This window comes from Mobula hypostoma, chromosome 4 (assembly GCF_963921235.1).
Source record: "Mobula hypostoma chromosome 4, sMobHyp1.1, whole genome shotgun sequence".
Taxonomy (NCBI): Eukaryota; Metazoa; Chordata; class Chondrichthyes; order Myliobatiformes; family Myliobatidae; genus Mobula; species Mobula hypostoma.
In genome coordinates, this window is record NC_086100.1 from 178,864,520 (window position 1) to 178,884,820 (window position 20,301).

Genomic DNA, 20,301 nt, shown 5'->3' on the forward strand with positions numbered 1-20,301 from the left:
CAGGCTTGATCTCAACATTTAAGGAATGGCACACATGTACTGAATGCAGTGAAGATTCACTGTGTTGATGCCTGCCTAACATTAAGGTTTTGACACAAAGAGGCCCATGTTGAATTGAGTTCAAAAGAATCATAGACTTGTATTTAAATATTTTAAAATATAATACCATTGCATTCCCTCTCTGTCCTGTGCAGGAGCTCCTGCACTGTTCCAAAAAGGCCCAACATGTATTAAACAATTAATACTGAATAAAACAATTACAGTTAGCTCACTATCTTTACATGTACTAGAACAAGCAATTCCACAATTATGTCAATACCAGAATTTTTTCTCCCTTGACATACTGTCTGATTTGAAGGCATTTCTAAATTTCTCTTTTTGGTTTCAATTGCAAGAAAACAGTTCTAGTTTACATCTCACAACTTTAAAATTTTCCTTTGTTATTTCCTCAACATTGCTCTCCCTCCCCCAACCTAGCTTCCTTCATTCATCTATCAGGCAACTTGTGAACAGCAAATAATCATAGCAACTCTGATCTCAGTCAGAGATACTCCCTTTATTATAGTAACTCCTTCCAGTATCCCTCTGCAATTTAACAAAAACTTCTCATTTTTCCATTTCTGATAAAAGGTTTTCAACCTTAAATATTTATTAACTTCATTTTCTCTTTTCCTGGATGTTGCCGAACCTGATGGATGTTTCCAGTATTTTCTATTTTTTCTTGTTTCCAGCATCTGCAGTTGTTTTGATTTTCAATCCCCAAAAATTACTTGAATTTAAAAAAGGACCATGTAAATTTTACATAATAAATCACATGGAGCTTTAAAATGTTCAGAGTCCTCTGACCAATCCCATCCAACTTTCCAACACGCTCTTGACATTGCTGACCAGATCATAGAGATAAAAATAGTAGAAGGCCAACATGGTGACAAAAATCCAAATAAAAGTGTTAATAAATATGTGACATTGAACACTTAATTACCATTGTAATATCTGAACTGTACTGCAGCTTTTACAAATTTTGCCACCCTTTAGAAACTAATTTTACATACCAGAAGCAAAGCTTTTGCAAAACAATCTAAAATACACAATTTTCCTGCAAGTTAAATAATGAGAACTAAACAAATTAAACCAATAATAAAAATTAAAAAGTAAATCAAGTCCTAAAATTAATGCACTCAAAAGAAATGAATGGAAGGGCAACAGAGTAGTTTCAGGGGACTGGAAAAATACAAATGTCCCTCCACTCTTTCAGAGAGGGAGGGATGCACGACATGAAATAATAGGCTGGTTAGCCTGATTCAGAGGTTGGGAAGATGCTAGAGTTAACATTATTAAGGATGAGGTTTCAGGGTACTTGCAGACAGACGATAAAATAGGATGAAGTCAGCATAATTCCTTGTGTCAAAGTTTACAATGATACAAAGATAGGTGGAGGGTTGATAAGTTTTTGATTAGTCAGGGCATCAAGAGTTACAGGAAGAGGACAGGAAAATGAGGCTGAAAGAGAAAATAAAAAATCAGTCATGATGGAATGGTGTAGCAGCCTTGATGTGCTAAATGCCCAAGTTTTGCTCCTGTGTCTTATTGGTCTTATAACAATATGAAAAACAAGGATGCAAAATTAAAAGCCAGGTAATTGACTGTTTTATAGAAATGGAAATCCAAGAACACTGGATACAAAAAATATTATGCAGTTCAAGTTCAAAGTAGCTGGAATTCAAATGTAAAGAATAGATAACAAAATGGCTAAATGGCATGAAACAGCTGACAATTTTCCAGCATTATAAGGTTATAACAAATTGGTCAAATGCTTTAATACAGGCATCCCCCGCTTTTCGAACGTTCGCAGTACAAAACCTCACAGTTACAAAAGACCTACATTACTTACCTGTTTTCGCTAACAAAAGGTGTTTTCACTGTTACGAAAAGAAAGGCAGCGCACAATAAAAAGCAGCGCGTGAAAAAAGGCAGCGCGCGCCCCGAGCAGCCGCTCTCCCCCGGATTCGGAACTGCAATCTAGCCAGCATTGCTTAAACGCGTGCCTGTGAGCAGTCGTTTGCAAGATGAGTTCTAAGGTATCGGAAAAGCCTGAAAGAGCTCATAAGGGTGTAACACTTAGCGTAAAACTAAACATAATTAAGCGTTTCAATCGTGGTGAATGAAGCAAGGACAAAGTGAGTTTGGCTTGTGGAAATTGACGAAGATGATGTTGAAGAGGTTTTGGCATCTCATGACCAAGAACTGATAGATGAAGAGCTGAAGCAATCGGAAGAGGAAAGGATAACAATCGAAACCAAATGCAGTAGCGAACGGACTAAGTGAAGTCATCCAGGAACTGACCGTGAAGGAACTGAATGTGAAGCAACTGCATGAGATTTTCACTGCAATGATAAAGTACGACTTTAATTTTGAAAGGGTACGTCGGTTTAGGGCATATTTGCAGGACGGTTTGAGTGCTTACAAAGAACTGTATGATCTAAAAATGCATGAGGCTAAGCAGTCAAGCAAGCCTTCCACATCAGCCACAGCAGACGACGAACCTCGACCTTCAACATCAAGGCAGGCAGACATAGAAGAAGATGACCTGTTTGCCCTGATGGAAACAGACGACGAGATGACACCCCAGTGTCCCACCACCCCAACCTCCGGGCCGCAGACAGATAACGATCTATGAAGAATGCAGCAGTGGCCGGAACGCACCCAGCACATCTTTAAGAAAAAAGCCGAAACAAACAAGCTAATTAATTAGGTGCCACCCGGCACGTAAATGTCGGCCCAGATCAGAGGCGATTGCGTGAACTTTTCATTGTAAAGTTAGCAGTACAACAATCATATATTTGGATAGATATTTGTACACTTTATACAAATTACAAAAAAAGTTTTTCTTTAAGAGATACAGTCCTTCACAGCCCGATGAGCCCGCACCACCCAATTACACCCCTGTGACCAATTAACCTACTAACCCGAACATCTATAGAACATGGGAGGAAACTAGGGCACGCAGAGGAAACCCACACACGGAGAATGTACAAACTCTTTGCAGACAACAACAGGTATTGAATCCTGATTGCTGACATTGTAATAGTATTATACTAACTGCTACCCACTGTACTACCCAAATTAGTATTTCCAGCATAACACTAAAGGCAAAAGAAAAATAATAAAAAACAGAATGGGAAGTCAACACTAAATTTACTCTTCAAACGAAATGAAGTTACACTGCAGAGACATTAGAACTAAGAAATGCACAGGTCCTTTTTTTCCTGTATAATCAAGGTACAGGTCGACCTTCACCATTGGGACCTGAGAAGTGCCGGATTAGTGAAAATGCCAAATTACAGAAGGATCACATTAAGCATAATCAGTGCCAGATTATCGAAGGAACCGGATACAGCTAGTCGGATTAGTGAAGGTCAACCTGTATTCCAAAAAGAGGGAGAGAGAACATGGAGAATTCCCAAGCACTTAGACTGCCACAAGCAGTAGGGAAAAATAAAATAGCATGGACCGAGCCAAGGTATCAAGGGAAGCAAGTTTTGATAATCTACTGTAATTCTTTGAGCTTCCTAAAGAGATTGAGGTGAGCGAGACACCCCCTTCCCACCCCCATTATAACCAATTTTTACAGGAGCACCACCGGTTGTCCTGACCAACTGCATCACAGTCTGGCATGGAAAATCGCAAGGCATCTAACTGCAAAACCCTTACAAAGTAGTGCGAGGATTGCTGCGAGGATCATTGCTTATGTAGCACCCCTGATAAATGTCTCTGATCGGTGGATCCACCCATGCCACCACCCAGGTCTCATCAAGTATAAAGCATCAGTAGCATTACACTGTTTACTTGTTAAAGTGTGTCTTAAATGCACCTTATGCTCATTGTCAATCTTCTGGAATGTGTTTTATTATTTGTGATTTATTGTGGGAGCATTACTTTGTGTGGTGTGTGAATTGTATGCACTGTGTCATGCATCATAGTTCAGAAGAACATTTGTTTCCTTCAGCGGTATACATGTATATGGATGAATGACAACAAACTTGAACTTGACTTGATGTACTCGGTAGAATATACGGTAAACTAGTGGATATGATGTATTTAGATCTTCAGGGGGCTTTCAGTAAAGACCCACACAGGCTAAACAACATGCAAGGAATTGTGATAATAAACTAACTTAGATTCAGAATGGGTTAACCAATTGAAAACAAAATAAAAAGACAATACTACATCTGGAGCAATAAAAAAATCTGCTTGAGGAACTGAACACGATCAAGCATCATTTGTCGGGGAAAGGGGAGGAATTGTTAATATTCATGTTCTTAGGTCCAGAAAACAACTGGAGTTGGAATACATTGGTCGTTGATAAATCTACCAATATAACTGATAAAGTAGCAAACACAGATGATAATGTGACAGCCAGCCACCTAGCTACAAGAGAAACATACTTGAACAAAAACATTACCTCATATTTACTAACAATTTTTCTGATTCCATTTTGGGGAAAAAAATACTCAAATTCAATAGAAGCTACAGGTACATGCAGCTTATCTATTATTTCAGGATCTTATTAAGTTTAAACAATAAATGAAACATAGAACAAAAATACTATTTCAAAGTTTAGAAATTTGCTACACAACAGCTGCAACATCTCATGCATTTTTGTAACATCTGTTATAACATCATTATAGATTATCAAGCCAAGAGTGAAATAAGAATAGGTCAAGTAATGACCACAAGCAATTTCCACATGGGACCTTCTTGCCAGCCCTTTATGCAGATGTGCAAGATATCGACAATCGTTGCATATTATCAAGTTATCACCCTCTCACCAAATTTAGGGATGGTCTAATATCACAAAATTCAGCAAATGAGGAAGAGAGGTTCATTTTGAGAAAATTCTAACAAAGAGGTTTTAATCTGGAACATTAACTATTTCTCTCCCACAGATGATACCTGACATGCTAAATGTTTCCAATATTTGCTGTTTCTATATCACTAAATAACCGTTCAGTACCTGGACAGACTAGTAAAAATGGAAAATGCTAGACACACTCAGCAGGTCGGGCAAAAGTAGTTAACATTTCAGGTGAATGATTCTTCATCACAACTGAATTTCTCATGAAGGGTCCTGGCCCATAAAAGTTCACTGACCTCTTCCCACAAATGCTACCCAAGGTGTTCCCAGCATTTTTTAAAAATCTTACTTTAGATTTCCAGAGTCTATGCTTTTCATAAACTTATTAAATATATGGATGCTCCAGACAGCCACTTCAAAAGTTTTTTGACTGAGAATGTTAAATGCAATTATGACTGAGTGTAATTTCCTAAACATTAATTAACATTACACCAGAGGCAAGGAGAAAAGAAATCGACAACTTTTCTGAATATATATATTAAGAAATTTCAGCAAAACTACATCTTCCTGATTTTACTGCAGCTTTTATTAAAGGTATGGCCATTTTAAAACCCCTAATGCTTTAGACTTCGTCTCACCCTCATTAAAATTAGAATGCATTACTAAAAGTCAAATTAATTAAAATATAAAACCAATGCTCACAAATTCAATTAAGTTACTTAAATAATATTTGAAAAATATTTATAGTCATACAGCACAAGAACATGTATTAAATATGTAATTACTATGCTTTGTTGATTGATTTAACAAGCATGAATGGAAAAAAATCCAAAATAAACTTCTAAATTGCCTTGAAATGCCACATTCTTTAGAAGGGAAAATAAGCAAAAGAAAAAAACTTGGCCACACACCTGCAGAGCAGACAAGTAACAAACTAACCACTAACTGGAATCAGTTCCCTAAGCTGTGGACAAAGTTACCACAGAAGAGTTCAGTAATGCCACAGTATCCTGCACCTGTATAAATGAAATCTTAAGATAACAATAAACTATTTCCACATACAAGAAAATGCTGCTTAACTGTCAGAAAAGCTATGTTCAGTAAGACTCAATGGTTTATGTTCCACATACAGATTGTCAAACACACATTATTATGACAATGTCAGGGATGAACAAAAGATCATTTATTAAATTAGTCTGATTTATAAAAGCACCTCTTTTAAATTTGCAGCGTATACATTTTCAAAGCATTAAAATCAGAACTGCTTGCAACTATTTACATAATTGCAACTACTTGTTTTAGCATTGTAGGGGAATTAAGGGTTGGGGGGAAAGGCAGGTATGGGGAAATGAGCCCATGGCCAGATCAGCCATGATCTTATTGAAAGGCGGAGCAGGCTCACGGGCTAGATGGCCTACTACTGCTCCTATTTCTTGTTTTTATGTATTTAAAATTAATGGGCAAAATTAAAGCAAAAATGGTATTGTTAATTACTTTAAGCACTTGAAGTTATTTCAGGATATAATTCTTATGGATACTCACTCAGTGGCCACGTTATTAGATACAGGAGTGGAACCTAGTGTGGTCGTCTGCTGCTAAAGCCCATCCATTTCAAAGTTTAACTTGTTGCACACTCAAAGGTGGTCTCTTGCACACCACTGTTGTAATGCATGGTTACTTGAGTTACTGTCACCCTATCAGCTTGAACCACTTTCCTCTGACTACACAGGAGAAACATGGCATTAACAAGACGTTTTCGCCCACAGAACTGCCACTCACTGATTTTTTAAAATCTTGTTTCTCAAGCCATTCACTGTAAACTTGTTGTGCATGAAAATCTCGAGATGAGTAGTTTGAGATATTCAAACCACCGCGTCTGGCACCAGCAATCATTCTTCCATGGTCAAAGTCACATTTCTTCCCCATTCTGATGGTTGGTCTAAACAACTGAACTTCTTGACCATGTCTGCATGATTTTATGCATTGAGTTACTGCCACATATTTGGCTGATTAAATTTTTCCATTCATGAGCAGGTGTACAAGTGTACCTCAAAGTGGCCATTGGTGTATAACCAATGGTAGTACAGGTGTCTTCTGCTTTTCGAACGTTCGCTTTACGAAACCTCACTGTTACGAAAGACCTACATTAGTTACCTGTTTTCACTAACAGAAGGTGTTTTCGCTGCTACAAAAAAAAAAGGCAGCGCGTGATAAAAAGCAGCTGCTCCTCCCCCAGATTCGGAACTGCATTCTAGCCAGCATTGCTTAAAAACATGCCTGTGAGCAGCCATTTGCAAGATGAGTTCGAAGGTATCAGAGAAGCCTAAAAGAGCTCGTAAGGGTGTTACACTTAGCGTAAAACTACACATAATTAAGCATTTCGATCATGGTGAACGAAGTAAGGACAAAGTGAGTTTGGCTTGTGGAAGTTGACGACGATGATGTTGAAGAGGTTTTGGAACCCCATGACCAAGAACTGACAGATGACGGGCTGATGCAATTGGAAGAGGAAAGGATAAAAATCGAAACCGAATGCAGGAGCGAATGGACTGAAAGTTAAGTCGCCCAGGAACTGAACGTGAAGCAACTTCGTGAGACTTTCGCTGCAATAATTGCAGAAAAGTACGAATTTAATTTTGAAAGGGTATGTCGGTTTAGGGCATATTTACAGGATGGTTTGAGTGCTTACAAAGAAATATATGATAGAAAAATCCGCGAGGCTGGGCAGTAAAGCATACTGTCATTTTTCAAGCCTTCCACATCAGCCACAGCAGACGACAAACCTCATCCTTCGACATCGAGGCAAGCAGACAAAGAAGGAGATGACCTGCCTGCCCTGATGGAAACAGACGACGATGAGATGACACCCCAGTGTCCCACCACCCCAACCTCCGGGCCGCGGACAGATACCGTTCCACGGAGAATGCAGCAGTAGCCGGGACGCACCCAGCACATATTTTAAGAAAAAAAAGCCTAAATAAACAAGCTAACCAATTAGGTGCCGCCCAGCACGTAAATGTTGGCCCAGATCAGAGGCGATTGTTTTGATCGAGGCTTGGTGCACATAAACAGATCTTTCTTGAGAACAGCAGGCTCTGTCAGTAACCTGACTTGGTATGTCCTTTTTATAGGGCAGCGCACCTCTACAACCCACACCTCCAATCTCATCTCATTGATTGGAACATCTGACTCCAAATAGCTTTTGTAGAAGGTATTACCCTTGAGGTTCACATACTTTTTCCCAACAAAAACACGTAATATTGGATTATTTTCTCAATAAGTAAATGAAGTAGTATAATGTTTTGAGTTATTTATTTAATTGGATTCTCTTTATCTAGTTTTAGGACACATGAAGATCTGATCACATTTTAGGTCATACAGAAATAGACAAAATTCTACAGGGTTCACAAACTTTCTACCACCACTGTATCTCCCAAGTTAACAAATAAATACAGCAGCCAAATTTAGTGGTTGTCCTGATAATTCTCTTGGCCAGATGTGCTTAAAATAATACAGCATCAGCATTAAACTTGGCAACATTGATTGATAAATACTACATGCTACCCTGTGTTAAAATATTCAAGTTTCAATTTAGCAGTTATACACAATAAATTACCTCCTTTAATCACTCTATGTATCGACTTAGACACATAGCTACATAAAAATTATCAACAAAACTCTTGATAACATCACAACTAATACAAAATGTCTATAAAAAGTATTCACCCCCCTTGGAAGTTTTATTGTTTTACAATACTGAATCACAGTGAACTTAATTTGGCTTTTTTGACACCAGTCAACAAAAAGACTCCTTCATGTCAAAGTGAAAGCAGATCTCTACAAAGTGATCTAAATTAATTACAAATATAACTGATTGCATAAGTATTCACCCCCCACCCTTTAAAATGACACACCAAATCATCACTGGTGCAGTCAATTGGTTTTAGAAGTCATAATTAGTTAAATGGAGATCCGTTTTTGGTCCAACCAGCACAGGCCTAGAGTCATCAAACGTTTGTCATAAGTTAAACCTTTTATTCCTGGGATTATTCTCGTGACTCTCCACTGGACCCTCTCCAATGCCAGCAGCACATCTTTTCTTAGATAAGGACCCAAAACTGCTCAGAATACAACAGAAGCAGTCTGACCAATGCCCTATAAAGCCTCAATATTTCATCTCTGCTTTCATATTCTAGTCCTCTTGAAATTATTGCTGACATTGCATTTGCCTTCCTCATCACCACCTCAGCCTGCAAGTTAACTTTAGGGAATCCTGCACAAGAATCCCAATTCCCTTTGCAACTTTTGATTTCTGAATTTTCTCCCCATTAAGAAAATAGTCTATGCTTTTTTCACTATTTCCAGCCAAGTGCATGACCATACACTTCCCAACAATATATTCCATCTGCCACTTCTTTGTCCATTCTCCCAATCTGTCCAAGACCTTCTGCAAACTCCCTACTTCCTCAGCACTACCAGCTCCTCCACCTTTATCATCTGCAAACTTGATCACAAAACCACAAATTCCATTATCTAATTTGTCCTGTCCAAGACCGGAAGAAGCTGCAGAAGATCGTGAACACAGCGCAGCACATCACATAAACCAATCTTCCGTCCTTGGACTCACTTTACACCACACGCTGTCACAGCAGTGCTGCCAGGATAATCAAGGACATGACCCACCCAGCCAACACATTTTTCGCCCATCTTCCCTCCGGGAGAAGGCTCAGGAGCTTGAAGACTCGTACGGCCAGATTTGGGAACAGCTCCTTTCCAACTGTGATAAGACTGCTGAACGGATCCTGACCCAGATCTGGGCCGTACCCTCCAAATATCCGGACCTGCATCTCATTTTTTTTTTGCACTACCTTACTTTCCATTTTTCTATTTTCTATATATAATCTAAATTTTTAATATTTATACTATCGATTTGTAATCCAGGGAGCGGGAAGCGCAGAATCAAATATCACTATGATGATTGTACGTTCTAGTATCAATTGTTTGGCGACAATAAAGTATAAAGTATAATTCATACAACCTGAAAAGAAGCAGTCCTAACACCAACTACTGTGAAACAACACTGGTTACTGGCAGCCAACAAGAAATAACCCTCTTTATTTCCACTCTCTGCCTCCTGCTGGTCAGTCAATCTTCTATCCATGCTAGTATCTTTCCTGTAATACCTCGGACTCTCATCTTAAGCAGCCTCATATGTGGCATCATATCAATGGCCTTCAGAGAATCCACAACTTCCCTTTGTCTATCCTGCTTGTTACTTCCTCAAGAAATTCTAACAGATTTGACAGGTAAGATTTCCCCTTAAGGAAACCATGTTGACTTTGGCCTATTTTATCATGTGCTTCCAAGTACCTCAAAACCTCATACTTAATAATAGACTCCAGCATCTTTCCAACCACTGAAATCAGGCTAACTATCCTGTAATTTTCTATCTTTTGCCTCTTTTCTTTCTCAGAGTGGAGTGACATTTGCAACTTCTTGTCCTGCACAACCATTCCAGAATATAGTAATTCTTGATAGACCACTATATACAGCTCTTCAGTTACCTCTTTCAGAATCCTGGAGTGTAATCCATCTGGTCCAGGTGACTTATCTACCTTTAAACCTTGCAGCATCCCAAACACCTTCTCCTTAGTAATAGCATTTGCGCTCACTTCTGCCCCAATACTCTTGAATTTCTGAAATCTACTCGTGTCTTCCAAACGAAGACTGACACAAAATACTTAGAGTTCATCTGCCATTTCTTTGACCCCTTTAGTACTTCACCAACGTCATTTTCCAGCAGTCTGATATCCACTCTTGTGACTCTTTTATGCTTTATATATCTGAAAAATAACTTTTGGTGTTTTTTTTTATTATTGGCTAGTTTACCTTCATACTGCATCTTTTCTCTACTCACTACTTTTTTAGTTGCCTTCTGGTGGTTTTTAAAAGCTTCCCACTAGATTTTGCTATAATATATGCTCTCTCTTTTTGCTTTTATGCTATCTATCACTTACTTCCCTTGTCAGCCACTGTTGCCTCATCCTTCCATTAGATTACTACTACTTCTTTGGGATGAATCTAACCTGCAACTTTTGAGCTGCTCCCAGAAACTCAAGCCATTGCTTTACAGTTCAAGGACACAAAATAAAGTTGTATTTCTCCAACAAGCTGTATGCCTACAATTTGCACCATCCCATTTGTTAAATTGGTTGTATTATTGTCACGAGTACAGGGGCAAATTGAAAAACGTCTGTATACCATTCATATAGATTATTTTGTTACAACAGTGCATTGAGGTAATACTAGGTAAAACAAAATTAAATCAGAATGAAGTGTTAGTTGCAGTGAATGTGGATTGTGAGGTCAAGAGTTCATACTCAGGGACTGGCCATTAGTCTTCTAAAGCCAAAAGATAAATTGTCCTTCAACCTGGTAGTACATGCTTTCTGCCTTTTCTATCTTCAGAGGGTTGGGAAGTGGGGGATAGAAAAAAGAGAAAGTCCAGGTGGCTATGGTCTTTGATTAAGTTGGCTGCTTTGCCAAGCCAGCGTGAAATGGAGACAGGGTCCGTGGAGAAGCTGGTTTCCAAGATGTGGTGAGCTATGTCCTCAACCCCCTGCAGTTTCTTGCAGTCACAGGCAGAGTAATTACCAAACTAAACCGCGATGCATCCATATAAGATTATTACTATGGCGCACTTATTTTTAACAATTGAGGGTTAAAGGAATAATGACAAATTTCTTTACGCCTCCTGTAAAAACAAAGGCATCAGTGAATTTTCTTGGCCCTGGTGTCTACGTGGTTGGACCACAACAGAATATGCATGATATTCACTTATAGGAACTTGAAACTCCAGTAAGTATCATGTCTCTTGGCTCACCTTTACCTACAGCATTAACTACTACTTTGAAGAACTTCAGTAAATTGGTCAAACATGATAGCCTTCACAATGACTTTGGTAAATTGGTTTATAACAGAATGCAGAAGAAAGTCTTACCGTAACAGAGGAAGTGCAGAGCAACCATACAAGGCCTATTTAGATAGATAGTGAAGTCAAAAGTTCATCTTAGCGTATTAGGGGATAGTTTAATAGCCTTCTAACAGCAGTTCAGATTGCACTTCACCACTGTCTCCCCCAATAGTTTTGTTATAAAATTTGGGAGGTGAAAGAGGATTGTGGAAGGAGTGGGTGAGGAGAGAGAACATGTGAACAAAATGATAAGTTGGGGTGGTTTGTCCAGAATAGTGTCAACATCAATTTTGGAGTCACTAATCCAGCCAAGTGGAGATTACATTTGTTTGCTGGTCAGTGAAGTTTATCTTTTTTTATTGGTTTTGGTTGTTGGAGGGGGATCATGAAAAATTAAAACTTGCCTTGCTGAAAACAAGCTGAAAGGACAAAGCACCTTGGTCTGAAAGACATCTCACCCATTACTTTAAAACTTTACTCCTTTTGCCACTGGTGCACCATGATTGCCATCTATAAGATGCAATCTACTGTAGCAACTTACGAAGGCTTCAATAACACCTCCTAAGTTTGTAGCCTCCACCATGCAGCAATGCAAATATCACTATCTACAAATCAGCAACACTGACAGGGAAATATGATTAGTCCTTGACCACTGCTGGACACCCTAACTACCTTTTATTAAGGACTTCAAAAAAGTATGCTGTTCAATCAACAGCCTTATGACCACATCCCAAAAATTACTTTAAAATGGAAATTAAACACTGGTCTTATCAAAGATGCCCATGTCTATTGATTTCTTTTATTCAATGGTTTAAATTAATACTTTCAATGGAAATTAATAAATTCATAGTGGTAACAAAGCTGAATGCACTGTGGTATTACTCAGGTTCAAACTTAGGAATAGGAAATGGAATCAGAAACATGAGAAACAGTTGGCGGTATACAAGAAGTAGTTGATGAACATTACTGTGTAAAAAAAACTGTTTTAAGTGCTGAAATGGGCAATATTAATTCACAGCACCAGCAGAAATTTACTGAACTAAACTTACTAAAATATACACAAAGGAACCTGTGACTAAATGAACAACACTTGTACGTTTCTAGATGGAGTCACCAAAACACATATCATTCATGCACTTGCACAAAGTACAAAAAAACTTGTCAAATCACACAATTATGGGATCAAAGTGTAACAGTACAGAAAACATGCACTTTATCATAGCTATACGGTCTCGCTGAAATAGCTGACCAACTGATCTGCCTTCCCACCCTTCATCTATGCATTTGTTCTGAAGTATTTAACTGTTTTTCAAATACCCCAACTACAACCACACATTCAGAACAATTAGAATTATGTCAATTTTACTGATTCTCAGACAAAAATATATTCAAGGTATCAAAAGGTAAACTTATAATTTAGTTCAGGAAATAGCTTCCATGTGAAGATCAGTCAATGACTAAAAACTGTGTTAAAAGTTAAAAAAAAGATCAATTTATAAAGTTCACAGAACTAGACACAAATTTAATAGCTTCTGGACAGCTTGAGCTGTTTGCTACCATTAGCATTACTTAAGACTCAATCATCCTAAAAACTGATTCATCACATCAGAACCAAAATACATCTTTTCTGAAATGCAGACATTCAAAGATATGGGAACTTGGATACATCAGGAACACATAAAAAAATTGGCAGAGAAGATTTCAAAGGCCAGATGCCCAAACTAATTCTTATATTCTAAATTATGCATTACCATTTAAACTGCAATGGAGTAAACATTCAGATATCACAAAAAATGAATATATCTGCTATGAAAGGTGTAGTCGAGAATGTGTGTTCATGTCCACTACTTGCATGGCTCACGTACGTTTGTGCTTCCATACATATGTGCTAATTCTATGTAGCAGAGCCTGGTCTTCAATTATCATGCATTTCCCTGCCACTGGACCAAGACCTGGCAACGTAAAGACCCCTTGGTAGCTATTATTCAATGACAGCTACATGTTAAACGAGTTCATGCACAGGCCTCACTGATGAAGTGGAATGGAATTCTTGATTCTGATGAGCTGTTCAAGAAGCAATTCTAGATACTAAATTTCAACTCCTGCTGCTTTATGCATATTAGATATGTTAGCTAATTTAAAAAAAACCTCTACTTCACGTTTTTAGCTTGCATGCTATCCGAATTGCAGTCAGCCTCCCACCTTGATTGCTTAGAGTCATTAGACTGGACCTTGTTCGAAGACCCATCTGTGGTTCTGAATGAATACACTTTGGTTGTTCTGGATTTTATTAAAACAATTGTAGGTGAGCATGTCCCCACAAAATCATTCTGTCTTCCCCAATCAGAAGCCATGGACAACACAGGAGATCCACAACCTGCTGAGGTCCAAATTGGAGGCACTCAAGTCTGTGACCAAGGAAGTTACAAGAGGTCGAGGTACAATCTCTAGAAAGCTATCTCACAGGTGAAGTGGCAATTCTGCACGGAACTCAACGAAGGATGCTTGACAGTTGTGACAGGGCTTGAATATTATCACCCCTTATAAGGTTAAATCAAGCGACATAGACAACAGGACTGCGGTTCCAGATTTGCTCAATGCCTTCTATGCTCACTTTGATCATCAAAACATGGAGGAACTATTACGAAATCCCAAGCCCCCAAAGATACTGTGATTTCAGGCTGAGGCCAACGTGCATGCAGCCTTCCGGACAGTGAATCCATGAAAAGCATCCAGCTCAGATGGGGTACCTGGCCAAGTACTAAAGACCTGTGCTGATCAACAGTGTTTACTAAGATCTTTAAACTCTCACTTCAGCACTCTGAGATACACACCTGCTTCAAGCAGGCTTCAATTGTACCAGTGTCCAAGAAGAACATGGCAATCTGCTTCAATGACTATCATCCAGTGGCACTTACATCCACAGTGATGAATTGTTTTGAGAGGTTGGTGATGAAACATATCAACTCCTGCCTGAGAAGTGACTTGGATCCATTCCAATTTGCCTACTAGAGCAACACGTCCACAGCAGATGCCATTTCATTGTCTCTTCACTCAACGCTGGAACATCTGGACAGCAAAAATACATATATCAGGATTCTCTTTATCGACTACAGCTCAGCATTCAATAAGATCATTCCCTCAAAACTAATCAATAAACTTCAAGACCTTGGCCTTAACACCTTTGTGCAATTGAATCCTCAATTTCCTACCTTGTAACCCCAGTCACTTCGGATTGACAACATCTCCTCCATAACCTCCAATACAGGTGTATCAGAAGCTCTACTCACTTTACACATGACAATGTGGCTAAGCACAGCTCCAATGCCATATTCAAATTTGCAGATGACACCATTGTCATAGGCTGAATCAAAAATGGTGGTGAATCAGCAGAAAAGAGAGAGATTGAAAATCAGACTATGCAGTGCCAGAACAACCTTTTACTCAATGTCAGCAAGACCAAGGAGCTGATTATAGGCCTCAGGATGAGGAAACCAGAGATCCATGAACCAGTACTCATTAGAGACTGAGAGATGGAAAGAGTCAGTCCTGTAAATTCCTTGGTGTTATTATTTCAGGAGGACCTGTCCTGGGCCCAGCACATAAGTGCAATTACAAAGAAAGTAATGGAGAGTATACTGACTTGATGCATCACAGCTTAGAATGGAAACACCAATGCCTTTGAATGATCAATCCTACAAAAAGAGGTGTATATGGCCCAGTTCATCACAGGTAAAGCCCTCCCCAGTGTTGAGCACATCTAAATGAAGCACTGTTGCAGTAAAGCAGCATCCATCGTTAGAGACCCCCACCACTCTGGACACGCTCTCTTCTTGCTGCTATCATCAGGACAATAGTGTAGTTTCAGGACTCACCCTATCAGGTTCAGGAACAATTATTATGCCTCAACCATCAGGCTCTGAACCAGGGGGGATAACTTCACTCATCATTACTTGCTCCATCATTGATATGTTCCCACAACCTATGGACTCACTTTCAAGGACTCTTCATCTCATGTTCTCATTATTTATTGCTTATTTATCTATTATTATTTCCTTCTTTTTTGGACTTATACAAAAAACACCAAGTTTGTTGTCTTACACGCCGGTTGAATACCCAAGTTGGTACGATCGTTCATTGATCCTATTATGGTTATTATTCTATCATAGATTTATTAAATATGCGTACAAGAAAATGAATCTTAGGGTTGTATATGGTGACACGTGTACTTTGATAATAAATTTACTTTGAACCGCAAAACAGTAATTTAGATTAACAGTTCAAATAAATATTCGATATTTTGTTTGTAGAATTAACTCAAGTACATGTCAAAGTAGGAATTTCTCCAATTTTCATGCTTCAATGTTGAGACTGATATTTACAATATTCTGTAAGTGGGTTACATTACAAGATACAGCAATTGTTCTGCAGTTTGAAGTATTTGTTATATTACAATTCTATTACTTTTGCCATCTAAGAACTACATGAACCACAGTGGAATATCAAGAAAGAAAAATCTAGAATGACAAATTTATACTAGAAAAACTCATTTTGTTTCTTAAGCTAGTAAAAAAACGGAAAATGTATGGCACAGTATATTAGCAAGGGATCTTCAGCAATAAACGAACAGTAGGAAGCACCCAGCAGAACGACCCCAACTACTGAGTTCTTCCAACAACTGTTGTTTTGTGTCAGGCAAGGGACCTTTGTTTTGTAATATTAAGTGCAAGATCCAATCCTAAGAAACACTACTCACTACTCAATCTCCCATCATAAAACTACAATACTCATTTGCATTTTGCAGATCAATGACTGAAACCAAATGACTTGATTCTAGGATGGAGGGAAAATAGGTTGAAAAGTCCTGCCAGAGGGTCTCGGCCCAAAACATTGACTGTACTTTTTTTTCCCCCAGAAACGCTGCCTAGCCTGCTGAGTTCTTGCAGCATTTTATGTGTTGCTTGGATTTTCAACATCTGCAGATTCCCTCTTTGTGAAAAGTTTGCAAATTGTCTGCAGGAACTTGTTGGAGGCAAGGTCCTATATTTCAGCAAGAAAGATTAATAAAAGAGTTGGGACGATACATTGCTCAACACCTGCCACAACAAAATGGATCCATTGAGAATTGACTAACACCACAGGCTGGATAAAATCTAGAAGCAGGCTTAAGTTAAAAATGTAGTACTGCAAGCAGACAAAATTTGGAAAATGCTCCACAGTTGATGGAGTTGAAGACTTTTAGTTGCTTAAAATAAGTAACACATTGAGATTGATGCTTTCCTTTGTGATTCTCAAAAGCTGGTATGCAGTTAAAAAAAAATCAGGTCTCAGAATCAGGTTTATCATCAATGACATGTCATGAAATTTGTTGTTTTGTGGCAGCAGTACGGAGCAAGACATAACATTACCATAAGTTACTAAAGTAAATAAATAGTGCGAAAGAGGACCAGTCAGAAATCTGATGACAGAGGGGAAGAAGTTGTTACGAAAACATTGAATATGGGCTTTCAGACTCCTGCACCTCCTCCATGATGGTAGTAATAGCATCTTGAAAATCTGAAATGGCCATCGTGTTTCCGGGCGTATGATTCACTGCGATACAGCGATGAAATCTTCAGCTACAGGAAAGAAGCTGTTGCAGCAGATGTTAGAAAACCTACAGCACAATACAGGCCCTTTGGCCCGCAAAGCTGTGCCCAACATGTCCCTACCTTAGAACTACTCAGGCTTTACCCATAGCCCTCTATTTTTCTAAGTTCCATGTAGCCATCCAGGAGTCCCTTAAAAGAACCTATCACTTCCACCTCCACCACCAGCAGCCCATTCCACGCACTCACCATTCTCTGTGTAAAAAACTTACCCCTGACATCTCCTCTGTACCTTCTTCCAAGCACCTTAAAACTACGCCCTCTCATGCTAGCCATTTCAGCCCTGAGGAAAAGCCTCTGACTATCCACACAATCAATGCCTCTCATTACCTTGTACACCTCTATCAGGTCACCTCTCATCCTTCGTTGCTCCAAGGAGAAAAGGCCAAGTTCACTCAACCTATTCTCATAAGGCATGCTCCTAAATCCAGGCAACATCCTTGTAAATCTCCTCTGCACCCTTTCTATGGTTTCCACATCCTTCCTGTAGTGAGACAAACAGAACTGAGCACAGTACTCCAAGTGGGGTCTGACCAAGGTTTTATACAGCTGCAACATTACCTCTCGGCTCTTCACTGTATGCCTTCTTAACCACAGAGTCAACCTGCATGGCAGCTTTGAGTGTCCTATGGACTCGGACCCCAAAATCCCTCTGATCCTCCACACTGCCAAGAGTCTTACCATTAATGCTACATACATTCTGCCATCATATTTGACCTACCAAAATGAACCACCTCACAATTATTTGGGTTGAACTCCACATGTTGAACTCCAGATGTTGGCAATGAGATTCCTGATGCAGCCAACAGAAAGACCCTTCTGTAGTTACCATAATCAATTTATCTCCTTTCATGATAACGGTCACAATAAAAACATACAAGTTCTCCAGCATGTCTATGTTTTCCCTGACTTGGGCACTGAGGTTATGAACCTAACTATCACTGTTTGGGATAGCATTAAGAACCAAGTTAATTCAAAAATAGAATCAAGGTAAGTTACTCACAATCACATGAAACTGCCAAAGAAAATCTTGCAGCAAAATCACATTTTCTAAATGGAGATTATTCATCCATGGGGTATAGACGTTCATGGTAAGGCTGGCATATACAGTATTAGGCATATCATACATCCTAGAATGTTCAGAACATTTTGGGAGGTGGATCAAATGACCAAGCTAAACAAGGATGGCAAATTTCCTTCTGTGAATGACATTAATGAATGATATAGCTTTATTGAAACTGATTAGAAGTTTCAGACATTTATTACATCAGATGTGTTTCAAATTTAAATGTAATCAACCTCAATTTAAATATTTGAATTCCCCAACTTTTGAGGTAAGAGGGGGTGGAATTTAAACTCATTTTCCAAACATTATTCAATAAACTGACAAATTGACAACAGTTTCTTCATTCCTGCACTTTGCCCATAGCAACCAAGCAACCTATAACACCAAGTTTTTTTTTTAAAAAACTCTATATATAAATGGTGTGGGTTTCCACTTCCACCTTTTTATGCACAAATGTGTTATTAAATGTGTTAATAACATATGTTATTTCCAAAGAAATACATGTTCCAGTCGACTGAATTCCACACTCCGGAAAAAATAGAGAATCCATTGATATGCATATTAAATTATTACATGAAGTGGTAGCACTGCTATACCCACCCTATAATTCACCCATCTTACTCCTGCAATGGCAATTTAAAGACAAATACATCAGATTTCAGTGAAACTGCAACTTCACCTATCTCAGCAATTAGAGAGGTTAAACAATTTATGTCCAATCATACATTTTATATAAATGATTGTAGCATTACTATTCAACATGATTGCTCTCCAGCAATTATTTCCAAATAGCTCCTTTTCAAAGTATAAAATATGCTATGATGGCAAAAACTTCTATAGATGTACTGTGGAGAACATTCTGAAAGGCTGCATCACTGTCTGGTATGGTGGTGGTGGTGGTGGTGGTGGTGGTGGTGGTGGTGGGGGGGGGGTGGGGGGGTGCGGGCTGCTACTGCACAGGACCAAAAGAAGCTACAGAGGGTTGTAAACTTAGTCGGCTTCAGTTTCGGAACTAGCCTGCAAAATACACAGGACATCTTCGAGGAGTGGTGTCTTAGAAAGGCAGCATCTATTATTAGGACATCCAGCACCCCGGGCGTGCCCTTTTCTCACTGTTACCAACAGGTAGAAGGTACAGAAGCCTGAAGGTGCATAAATATAAGTAAATATGCTCAAATCACACTGCACAAAAAAATTAGGACAAGGAAAAAGCCCAAGAATTCCACTTTACAAACTATAGTGAATCTTTTCTGTTAACCCTTTCTAATAACATATTGCATGTTCCTCCAAAAATATGATACAAGATAATGTTTATCTTTGATGTAATTGAATACAAGTGATCTAGTAGTGCCTGTATATATCAGGTGCACATTCTTTCAAACCATCCAATGGGGTAACAATTGATTTCATGGAGTTAAAAGTCAACTTGCTCCACTGTTTAACCAAGTCCCTATCCTTGCATTTTCAAATTACATCATTAAAATTATTAGTATTTTCATTTTAAATGAATGAATCATTAAAGTGCCTGTAGTTAATTACAGCATCAAAGCAGTTACTAAATTTCAGGCCCAAAAACACAAAACTACTTCAGCTTTGCTCTTGTGGTTTAGACAATTCCCTCAATGGGTCCTTGCAATACACTCCTGCACACAGTAATGCATTCATCGCCTGGAAATATTAGATTTAGGCAATTAAGGCAAACAAATCAAAGTCACAAAGACCAAAGTGAATTACACAACTTGCCTCCAGTGAGAGCAGC

At 38.7% G+C, this 20,301-nt stretch overlaps 1 protein-coding gene across 4 annotated transcripts in view; it reads right to left on the minus strand.

Moving 5' to 3' along the window:
* The window catches only part of ptpra (protein tyrosine phosphatase receptor type A), a 257,136-nt gene that overhangs the window by 184,290 nt on the left and 52,545 nt on the right, over window positions 1-20,301 (minus strand). The gene's annotated exons all lie outside the window — the stretch shown is intronic.